This window comes from Solenopsis invicta, chromosome 8, assembly GCF_016802725.1.
Source record: "Solenopsis invicta isolate M01_SB chromosome 8, UNIL_Sinv_3.0, whole genome shotgun sequence".
In the NCBI taxonomy this organism is placed as follows: Eukaryota; Metazoa; Arthropoda; class Insecta; order Hymenoptera; family Formicidae; genus Solenopsis; species Solenopsis invicta.
Window position 1 is genome coordinate 7,939,535 of NC_052671.1, and position 12,391 is coordinate 7,951,925.

At 34.0% G+C, this 12,391-nt stretch overlaps 1 protein-coding gene and 1 long non-coding RNA gene across 6 annotated transcripts in view; one reads left to right on the forward strand and one right to left on the reverse strand.

Annotated features, from left to right (window-relative positions):
• Positions 1–12,391, reverse strand: part of LOC105207974 — a 171,475-nt gene that overhangs the window by 40,042 nt on the left and 119,042 nt on the right. Inside the window, exon 4 of the long non-coding RNA XR_005575460.1 lies at positions 1,790–1,994. This is a non-coding gene — a long non-coding RNA (uncharacterized LOC105207974). The remainder of the gene's footprint in view (positions 1–1,789; positions 1,995–12,391) is intronic.
• LOC105207975 (regulating synaptic membrane exocytosis protein 2) overlaps positions 1–12,391 on the forward strand; it is a 197,256-nt gene that overhangs the window by 34,186 nt on the left and 150,679 nt on the right. The window contains exon 1 of one of the 5 annotated variants that reach the window (XM_039452978.1): positions 3,598–5,114. The exons of the other annotated variants lie outside the window; for them this stretch is intronic. The gene's annotated coding sequence lies outside the window, so the exon portion shown is untranslated. Of the gene's footprint in view, positions 1–3,597; positions 5,115–12,391 lie in introns of those variants that run through there. 5 annotated transcript variants of the gene reach the window in all.

Below are 12,391 nucleotides of genomic sequence, written 5' to 3' on the forward strand. Positions count from 1 at the left end.
GCAATTTCCAACATCGCAAATGTAACATTGTTTAACTTGTAAATATTTTAAATCAATTACATAATGACGCGCGATTAAAACCTCATGAAATATTGTTGGGGGATAAATGAATTGCGGATTATAAAATTGAAAACACGTTCGGAAGAGCTTCGTAAGGACGAGAAATGTCTCTTTATCTAGTTTCCAATTTATTAGCGAAATCAATGACATTCAATCGCTAAGTAATTTAACCGCTAGTTAATTCGGGCGCGATTTAATTACCAAATCTTAATAAGCGGTTTTTGCCATTAAATCGAAATCGTGAATCGATAATCTTGTGCAGTATAGAAGGACTAATGGGCTCAAATTAGGCTTCCCAAAACTTATCGACTGAGTTTTGTGATTATTAGAATAATAAATATTAACTTTATCTAAAATTAATTTTTGTATCATTAATTTTATTGTTCTCATCAATTTTGGAAAAATTAATTAAACTTTAAAAAATTGACCTTAAAAAATGTTAAGACTGTTGTTTAGAAATCATAACAATTTTGCTATTGATAACGTATTTCTCAGCATCAGTTCTTATATCTTTTTTTAAATAGAAATCGATTTTCTTTAATAACAATTCCTTAACCTTCCGCGAATTAGAAAAAAATCAACATGACGATTATGTGAGATATTTCACACTACATGCTACTCATACTATACACCACCATAAGTATATTAATTTAGTACGACTGTAATTCTACTGTCATAACATCGATTCTTGCCTTTCAAGATATAAAAATAAAACAAAATAAGAGAAAATAAAAAGAGAATAATTTTTTAATCTTTTAAAACAAGAAAACAAAACAAAAAAAAATAAAAATGACTTTAAATTTTGCTGGAATACGTTCCATTTAGATTACCGAAAGTTAAATATGTTTGCTCATGCATCGAGAGATTCAATACAAAAAAATATTTGTTTGCGAAATCGCACAAAGCGTCATATTGTTACGGATTAAAAGTAAAATTAACAAACTCTTGTTAGACGCTACTGTAATAATTTTATTTTGCTGTTGATTGGTACGATAGGATATTTCGCTGTGCGCCCATTTGTTATAGTCGGCGTAAACAAAGACTGATGAGTTGCTATCAATCAGTGACATTTGTTTTGTGCATCATGAAGTAAACTCACAACAAATTTGTTCAATTAATTTTATAATTAAAGCACAATGCATTTTCCATGTTAATCAATTAAACTTAATAAAAGACTTTTTGTATTAACATAATCCAATTAATTGTACATTAACGAATAATGTGAAGGGAAAGCATTTCAACGCGACCCCGCTTTTGTGCTTTCCATTCGTGTTCAGAAAAACTTATTATCTCTTTAAATTAATTTTCTCTTTTTTTTTATCATGTAGTAATAGTATGCAACTGTGCCTTTACTTGAATATGTAATTTTTACTGGTCGCGAGAGGAAATTTTCGAACTAATCTCCAAAAAAAGGAGAGGAAAAGTAATTCCCGCAAAGTGGTGGCGCATAACGAGATCTCGCGGGAGTGGAAGTCACGTTTTTCTTGGAAAGTCGCTTGGAGAAATTCGCGCCGTTTACAGAACCGCGAAAATTATTCGGCTAAGACTCGGAACCTCGTATTTTTTTAGATTTTCTTGTGAGTAAAGTCTGAAAATCTCATGATGCATTTATATTCGTAATCTCTCGCGGACGCTTCCTCGTTTCGATAACGTTGCGTAACTTTTTACAACAGCGTCGTGGAAACGCGCTCTTATTCTATTTAAGAAAAATAAATCAAGAATTACTTACCCAAGTCCAATCATTATTGTACCTCTGTGGGACATCACGGCGATAGCGCCCAGTGTCGGGGCCGTTTTGTCTGTTGAATAAAAAATGAGGGAACGGAGCGCAAGGTGGAATGACGCGCGTTGTTCCCGAGAAAGGCGGGCGTGCCCATGAGAAATTGGATTAATTCTGTATACAAGCGAGCGCCTCCACCATCGTCCAACAGTATCTGCAAAACACAATGCTCTAGCTGATGACATCATCAGAACTTACGCACTACGAATTAAGGAAACTATAACTTAAAGTCTTACATGTTAAAATCAAACGAAAATATAAAATATCAGTGTTTGCCGTTACATATATAAAATTATCTAAGTGACGAAATGATTTTATTTTATCTTTATCTAGAGTTATTGGAATGTATATTACATCCATCTTTATCTTAGGTAAAGATAAAGATGATATACATTTCAATAATTTAGATAAAAATAAAATAGTGTCATTTCTTCATCTAGACAATTTTAAAAAAAGTGTTATCTTTTTTTAAAAAAAAGTATTATCTGTATCGTACTACTTGAGTTCTGAGTTACCAGTTTGACTTAACAGGAGAATTTTTTGAAGTAATAACAACAGATTATATAAATCAGAAAATAGTAAATGAGTGGTTAAAAAACTTTTAAAGAAATGATTTTGTCATGATAACGTGATTTGTGAATCTCCCTCCATATTTTTCAACCTTGATTTTTATTTGTGTATTGTTTCAAATAAAATGAAAAGCATTATTTTGTCAAATTAAATTATTTGAAAAACTCTCGTTTTTAAGAAATAAAGATTTATTAACAAAAATATGAATATATTGTTTTTATAGCCTAAATTGTTTTGCTCAACTCTGATATTATCTCTTAAAATTATCTAGGTAAAACGATAATTGTCTTTTATCTAGATAAATTTAAAGTTCAATTATCTGTATCTAAAATACGTAATTTATCTTATCTTTATATAGTTTTTTATCTTTATATAATTGTAAGTTAAACACATCACTGATCAATTATACATTAAACATTTTCTTTACATTTATTATACCTCACAGTGGATGCAGCGTTTGATTCATATTACAATTTTTAGATCGATAGATTCGCAATAAATAATGTAAATTTTTTTACATAAATTTTTATAGACTGATTTAAAATTTTTATAGAAAGGTGTCTATACGACAGCATAAAAAAGCATTAAAATTGAAATATCAATCTGAGAGTGATTTTAGTTACATATTGCTTTTGAAGTAATAACAACATATTACATAAATCAGAAAACAGTAAATGAGTGGTTAAACAATTTTTAAAGAAATGATTTTGTCATTATAACGTGATTCGTGTGAATCTAGCTCCATATTTTTCAACCTTGATTTTTATTTGTGTATTGTTTCAAATAAAATGAAAAGCATTATTTTATCAAATTAAATTATTTGAAAAACTCTCGTTTTTAAGAAATAAAGATTTATTAACAAAAATATGAATATATTGTTTTTATAGCCTAAATTGTTTTGCTCAACTCCGATATTATCTCTTAAAATTATCTAGATAAAACGATAATTTATTTTTATCTAGATAAATTGAAAATTAAATTATCTTTGCCTAAGATACGTAATTTATCTTATCTTTATCTAGATAATTTCAAGTTAAACACATCAGCGATCACTTATATACATTAAATATTTTCTTTACATTTATTATACCTCACAGATGGATGCTGCGCTTGATTATGCTGCGCTTGATTCATATTATAATTTTCAGATCGATAGATTCGCAATAAATAATGCAAATTTTTTCACATAAATTTTTCTAGACTGATTTAAAATTTTTATAGACCGATGTCTATACGAGAGCATAAAAAAAACATGCATTAAAATTGAAATATTAATCCGAGAGAGTGATTTTAGTCGCATGTTGTTTTATGCAAAAATACGAGCCTTTTTAATTTTTACATATCGTTATTAATTTAACAATATTTTCTCGCGCCCTATCAAAGACGCTATCGGAGATTAAATCTGCCGCTACGTGAAGGACACTTCGATTTTGCGGGACAACAGCCGGATATTGGCGACATCGTACGCTTGGCAGCTCGTACAGCCAGATCGCCACGTAACAAACGGATGCGCACACACGCGCGACATGCTTACAGGGATGAAATCTGATATGGGATAATAGGTCTGAATCCTCTCCCTCACAGACACAAGCAGAGACGCGCGCACGCACACGCAGAACGATCATGCGTACGTACGGGGAGGAAAACGGCACTCGCGCGCTCGCGGAATTATAATATTGGACGTCACTGTGTAATGATGTAAATGTGCATCGAGGCGCGCGACGTATCCCGCGATTCCCTCTTGCGCGTCAAGGCTTTTTTTATTTGCGATCGACAGAAATTTCCGCTCGCGGACACGAAAGCGCGTCGCACAACTCGAGGGGGGATTAATTTCGAGATTTTTATCGAGCGCGTATCGCGATACCGATAGAAGCATGGACAAGTGGAATATCGGATTAGAATTTCCGTGGGCTGTATAGATGCTGCGACTATTGACACGGTAACGTTAACGTTATTGCGCGACGTGTGTGTGAGTGTGTGTGTGTGTGTGTTATTATTATTTCTGCACGTGATACAAATTCATTTATTTCGCTTTCAAAACAAAGACCGAGAACTTCAAATATAAATATTAATTTTGATCTCGGAAAAGGTCGCATTTTATTTATCCGTCGCCGATTGCATTTATGGAACGTGGAACGATGAAAATATTTTCCTTGCGATCGGCTCCTCAATCGCAATCAAACGATTTTTAAAAATAAGAGATTATCTTACTCAAACTGATCTATTTGCGGTCGATGTCAGTGAAACGAAATTTATTTGACTGAGCAGCTTTTGTGACGGAAATGAGAGAGAGAGAGAGAGAGAGGCTCTTTGTCAAGAGCGAAAATTTTACTTTTCACGACGAGAGAACGAATCGTCGGCGGACGTGGCTAGATTGATTAGATTCATTTATTACAGTCGCTCTGCCTTCTCGGCAGAGCGAATTTCAGGCCACGGGAATAGTTGCGTCTCCCCGCTCGTGCAGCAAGGAGTTCGGTGAGGACGGAGACAAGTCGGTGAACGCTAAAGATCACGCGGAAACTCTATATCGAGTTGACACGGACGGAGGGATCGATCGCCGCTAACTTGATGTACTATTTACGAAATTTTCGAATGGCGAGCACGTACGGCGGGAAATGAGGTCGCGTGTGAAAATAACGAATGTTACGAGTGACGATGAATATTGCGCAGAACCTGCTTCTTCAATAGTACGCGAACAGCTAAGGTACACGTCATTCCAGCTTTAATAAAACATTGGATTAATAAGAATAGAACATTGAAAAACATAAACATTGTTGCTTGCAAGTAATTTAGAGAACTTAATTTTTAATTAAGTTCTCTAAAGTGCTGGCAAGTAACAAAGTTTATGTTTTTACAAATTAATCTTTTACGCATATTTTGTAATAATTTATATATTTTCCATGCAAATTATATAAAACACAAATAATTATTATTAAAATTCGATATTTAATATTAATCATATGATATTGTATAATATTTGTTCGTTATTCTTTTTTGCTTACACGATAATATCGTAATTTACATGTAATAATAGAAATTACAATAAATTGTAACAATAACAAAAAAAGTATTATTATATTTCTGTCATTTATATTTACTATTACTTCTCTAGAAATCTCTTAAATCGAATTGCGTACGTGTCAATGGATTTTTGTCAGGGCAATCGCGAAATGAATAGTTGCTCGTCACTTATATCTATAGAAGTCACAGAACGGCATTGAAAGTTCACGCCCTGAGTTTAGTTTCCCTTCGAGAAGTCGCACGGAAACACAGGCAGGGATATTTCTCAGATAAAGTTTCCCCGGAAGCTAGCGTGCGCTTAAATTCAACGGAGGATAGACGTAGAAGCGCTGACAAGTGGAAGAGCGTCCTATCTGATCGGCCGCAACAAGTAGAAGCAGCTAGCGCGTGATCAGCCGACAAGTAGTAACAGCTAAAATTATCACCCACGGGAATTTGCTCATTCGATGCCAGAATCAACCAAGTTCTATCAATAACGAGGTTATCACGTCTCGCTCTTGGTATAAAGATGCCAAATTAAGGATACGTGTGTTTCAAAGTATTATCAAAATTTTAAAGATTGATTCATAGGCTGTTCTATTATTACGTTTGAGTATCTGCGTAAAAGTTTATTGGGGCCTATTGTTGATTTAAAAGTTGTTTAATTTTTTTGTTTATTCTTGATTCTTATCGCGTTTTGTAACATTTATTTATTTGCAAATTTGATGAGAGAGCAATATTACAAATTAAATTAAATTTTTTACATAAAGTTTATGTTATGCTGATTAATGCCTACTTAATTTATTTTATTTTATTTTTTTAATTACATTTATGAGAATATTGACACAAAATGAGAACAAAATCTTTATTTCAATTACTTACAAAAATAAAATATATGTTTTATATATTTAGAATATTTATAAATAAACAAAAAATATTTTTTTTTAATTTTGACAATGGATTTTATTTCAAACATAAGACTCAAATTAAAAATAAATTAAAAAAGAAAGTAAACATTATCTTCTAAATCAGTTGTTAAAAGATTATTAATGATAAAAATTTCTTAGGAATTACTATATTAAACGTAACGTTTATCTGTAATTTGTCTTAATTAATCATTTGATCTTTAGGAAGTTTTAGCTATTTGGTTGTGCAGTTTCTTAAATTCGGACACATACAAACAAATATTTTTTGGATCAGTAAAATCGTATTTTCGAATACTAAAAGACTCTTCCACATTTTTTTAGATTTTTTAGATTGCTAAAAATCCTTTGAAAAATAATCGGACAGCAATGACTCGATTAGACTAGAAAGCAGTAAAAAAAAAACGTTGAATCATGGAGGATTAAAATCAAAATTTTTTAATTAGGTAAAAAAAAAGAATAAAACCTGCAACAGTTTTTGTTCGATACCTTTTTTCGATAATTTTTAGTTAGTATTGTCGCGGGCCAAAATATAATTAAATTAGAATCGTCAGTTATTAGAAGAATATATTAAAATAACGTTAATACTCTTTTGCGTGTTTTTTTTGTATTGTTTTTGAGTGTGAAATTTGCTGTTAATTAATCCTCCAAATCGGTACGTTCACAGCTGATTATTGCTAATATTTAATATTTAACAGCATTGTGCAATATACGTGTGCAATAATTATAACTGCGAATATTCCCCTTTTCATCCTCTATACGTAATTTTCAAGTTTCAGTTTACTTCATATATAATACATGTGTAAACCGCGAGATATTGCTGCGCGTTTGCCGTACACAAATTATCATGTTGAGAATACACAATTTGTCGTATTTATCTAACGATAATGGAACATATTATGTGTGTTCGCTCTAATACATATTACTAGTGTTTCAACGGCAACGCCGTCGTGCGCGCGAGAAACCAGTAGAGCGAAACTCGCAAATCCTGTATGTGGGAGCAAAATGCATATACAATAACATAGAACGATGGCGGTCTCCGACTATAAGCGCGGTATTAAAGTATACAGTGAGCTCAACAAGTAGCCACTGGGACAAACATCGTTTCATAGGGAGGGTGAAGCTAGAGGTTGCTTTGTAACCACGGTCGTTATAATCCCCGCGTATAAACGAGCCCTAATACAGGAACGCGTATTATCGATCTTTCCAGCGTAGCAATTTATCAAGCTGCAAGAAAGTATCGTAGATAATAGGCGAAGTTGCCCTTTGTTTGTTCTCAGGGAGTAAGCAAGTGTTAAAGCAAACAAGCATCAGCCGGAAAGCCTTTTTCCATTCATTTTTTTTCCGCGAGTGATGCATGGCTGTTAAAATTAAATATCTAATTAATGGTAAATTTGATTATAATTTAATTATTCGAGCATTAAACACTCCAAAAGCTTATAGAATATTAATTAATTTATGAAACTACGCATATTATCTAAGGATTACGCATATTATCTATAACTTTGCTATTAATGCGGAATTATTAATAACTTTAGTGTCAGAGCTCGATATTTATGACATAAAAAATATTCTTTTTCTATTGCTAAAAAATTTCTGTTACTCACGACTCTACATTTCCAATAATTTTCCATTTCCATTAGACGACATCGCGTAAGTTTTCAATTCATTATAATTTAATGAAGAATAGTTGCCAGCTATTTTATCGTATTTGTCCAATACATGTTTCTGTAGCGAATGCGAATGGCTGTATATTTGTTCGCACAATCGACTAGAGGTCCAATTGAACGCGGTCATTTCTCGATTTCCTCTCGAGTTAACGTTTCCGGTTGGACTGCGGGCTTATTCGATATTCGAAAACGTAATGGGAGAGAGCCAAAAGCGCAATTGGCTCATGGCGAATTCCATCGCTATTTATTGCTATGGATAAATATCCTCTTTAAACGAATTTTTGTCCGGCAAACGCGCAGATCAAATCGCACACGTGAAAACAACAAAATATATTCCTTGCATCGTCCTGTACGGTAACATGGAACGGGAGCATGGAGGAGTTTCGTGTAACAAAGCAACTATCTAGAGAGCTTTGGTTCGCAGGTAATTTAAATGAAAAAAAAATACATATATATATATATATATATATAAAATAGTAACATGACGCGTTTTACACGACGCACTTAGATAAATGTGCAGTGCAGTATTAAAGCAATTATTATAACCCGGTGAAACTGAATTAGTAATAATTAAATTTGTTACACCATTTAGTTTGAATATTTCTCATAAATCAAGAAGGATTTTAAAACAAATTGCAACATCGCTTTGAGCGACGGATTTAATTAACGGGCTTGCTATACATGCTAGGCGCTTATGCCAACGTGATCACTCAAAGGGTTAAAAGCGCGGCGGAATTATTGTCCGGGCTGTTAGCCGAGAAGCGAATACGTGCGTTTTCGAGCAATGGCGACGGGTAATTCGAACGTGTCCCGCGCTGAATTTCGTGCATATAAAAGAAATGTGAACCGCCAGCATGTCGCGTATCCGCGGGCAGACGGCACGCGGCGCGGTGAAGGGCGACGGCCGCCGCATTGTGCTGCGAACCCCACACATCTAGTTTCACAACTTCCTCTCGATTTACCAGTTTTGATTTAACCGCAGACGATATCATTTCAGCCTCGTGTATTTTAGGCGACAAAAACTAGGTCGCGCGAAAGCTACGCGCTGGCAAAATTATCGATTCGATGCATACTTGATGAACCAAATAAATATAAGCAATAAACTTAATTGGCGTAACGTACAACGTATACCGCGGGAAATTGTTCAAAAGAGAGAAACCGTATGGGTGAAATTTAAAAATTTAAAAAAAAAGCTACTAAATTTAGAACGCACAAGCTCTTTATATTTAACACGTGCTATTGCATCCCCGGATCTTTTTATTTCCCACGCGTGAAGATCGTATATTATTTCAGGTTGAACGTCAGACTGCCATATTTTATGTTAAATGTAGGATACATAAATATACTCGTTTCAATATTTTAGATATTACATCGCATAAATTTTTTAAATAGGATAGAGCGGGCCTTTTCTTCTACGGGACTATTCCGTTTAGCGATAATATTTATGCTTCCGAACTGTAATTGTGCTCAAGAAAGAAATTCTGGACTTCCAAAATCAAAAGAGCACAACCATACGCTTTAAATAATTAATACGTGCTGTCGCTCTAATCCTAGAATCTCTTTTCCTTTTGTATCTGTAACTGGAAGTGAACACGCTTCTAATATAGGGTAAGGCTGCCGAAATCGCACCACTTTTGACATGAAGGCTTATATCCAAGAAATTGTGAGAAATTTTCTTAGGTAATAATAAAGTACAACATTTCTCCTTTCACATTTATTTTTTTCAGAATTTTATGTATTGCCATCAATTTTGAAATGACGCCTTCAAATATTGCGATTTAGGCAACCGGTGTCCTAAATTGCACCACAGGTTAATATTACTTTTCCTGGGGTAGAACGACACTTTTTTTCTGCTAGATTCTTTCTTCTCGAGCAAAAATACGTTAGATAAGCATACTTTTATTAATATTGGAGATAAATACCATAAGCTAAATATAATTTCCATCAATGTTATCATTTCGATAACTTTTCAATAATATTGCTATATTTAACTTACTATATTTAATACAATTGCTATATTACGGCAATATTGTTACAATGTATGCTCTGTATAATTATTATATTTGATTTTATATGTATAACCACGATTAAAGCAATATTGCGATTTAGAAGACTAAGATATGGTGCAATTTAGGAGATTAAAGCATTTTGTAAAACTTCATTTAATTTACAAATAAGAATGTTAATTAAATTTTAATAATATTGTGATCATTACAAATTATCAAAATTTAGATTATTTATTTTACCATTTTTGCAATCAATCTACAAAATGTGTTGAAAAATATTAGCAAAGTTGCGATTTTTCTGTAAATATTCATAACAAAATTTCTATTGTCCTTAACATGTTGAGTTCAATGAAGGATGACGATAATGTTATGTAGCTCCCAAATAACTCCATGAAGACTGTATAAGCGGCGGTTGAATTTATACTCGAGATGATGCGATTTAGAAGTCGGCGCGATATCGGCAACCTTACTCTACAATAAACATTTGATGTCTCACTAGTCAAAAAATCGCAACATAAATCAAGAAAATAGAGAATATAGAGACGGAAGCCACGTTATCGTTCTGGTCGTGAGATTTATTCTGTTGCCGCATGTTAAGGTTACATTGTGCGACTGCAAAACCGCAGAAGAAAATTCTCTCCACGCCTTCTCACTTCGCTGGTCTATTCTCTCGTCGTCAACGGTATTACATGCAAACCACGGTTCCCTGAGGTTCTATAAGCGTGCCATTCATTGTTGCGCCAGCAAACTCCGCGGCTGAAGCTCGTGTGTCCTTGTCCCAATCGTGGTGAACTCGTTCTTGCGTTCCGAGCACAGACAAGCGCGACCGATCTCTCCTTGTACTCAGGATAATTTTGTCTCCGCTTCATACGTCATCGGAGACTACCTCGAATCGGGTTATTAGTGTTATTACGTTGCGAGAGTGGCTTGTTTGCGCTACGTTCTGAAGCGATCATCCATCGCAAATATTGCGAGTTGTAGCTCGATACCGCTTTTGCGTTTCATAATATCTAGGTATTTCCTTAGAATTTCTGTTAATACCGATACATCTCTTGTAAATATTAACATTGCATCTATAAAAGCATTACTCGGTGTTTATTAAATATCATGAGGATAAGAAATTTAAAATAAAAATAAATTTTTATTCTAATTGAAACTGGACAAAATATTAAGGATGCTTTGGCTGTATATACAATGAAGGGCATGCTAAAAGTTATTAAAATTTAAAAACTGAAGGCTCATCTAGGTTTTTTTCTTTTTTTTTCTTAATCAACGACAAAAAATTTTGTTCGCAATTTTGGCCCTGAAATTAGTTGCAAAGAAGAAGACAATGATTGAATTTGGTTTATAATTGTTTTTGCAGCAAAGATTACTATATTTTGCTGCAGTTTTAAATAAATAGTTTTTAAACGAGCAAGTGGATCCAAATTTTTGTACGAATATTTATTAGAGTTTCATTAGTATATGTAAAAATTTTGATTCCATCGTTAATGCTACTTTCTCATCAAATTTGCAAACAAATACCGCAACTTATTTTGTATAAAAATCAAGAGTAACTTAAACAACTTTTAAATTAACAAGCAAATTGCGCTAAAATTTTGCACAGATACTCAAACGTAATACTAGAATAATTCTAAAAAAATTTTTATATTTTTCACAGCGTTTTGAAATATGACCCATACATCCTTAAATGGCAAGAGTGCAAAACTCATCTCAAACGAAATCATCTCAAACGAAATAATATAACAGTTAAACATAAGATTATAATTAAACAACAAGCCGCCTTATTCGCTGTACTCACGCGAGATACGTCGGTCATTAACGTCCCTCGTACGAACAAGCGGCCTACGCCTTCGTTAATTAACGTAGCTCGTAGAATTTAATCCCCCAACGTAATGATCTACGAAATCGTAACGTGCAATATTATTCGATACGATCTTGGTTACTCCGCGATCTTGCCGCCGTGCGGAGATTTTCGAGTAGCCCCCGAACTTTGCACTTTACTGATCCCCCGTCGATCGTGACACCCACGCGAACATTAACTTCGGCAATTAATATGGGTGAATACCGTGCCCGCTTCTTGTCGCCCCGTTTCTCATCGCCCGGGCGACAGACCGCCCACGTTCGAAGGATATTATCCGTGAGCGCCACGACAGGATCATTATGAGATAAATTAATATACGCCGGAGTATTACGAGCGCGAAGCGCTTGAAATTCCATTCCTCCCATTGTTCCATCCCGTTCAGTCGACGATATCTACGTTTTTCTCCCGTGCACCCTCCTTTCCGCGATTGCACGCCCCCTCCGCTGTCGTGTCTCTTTGATTCCTCTTTGCCTTCTCCTTTCGCACCCGAAGATTAGTATAATCGCGTCATCGCCACG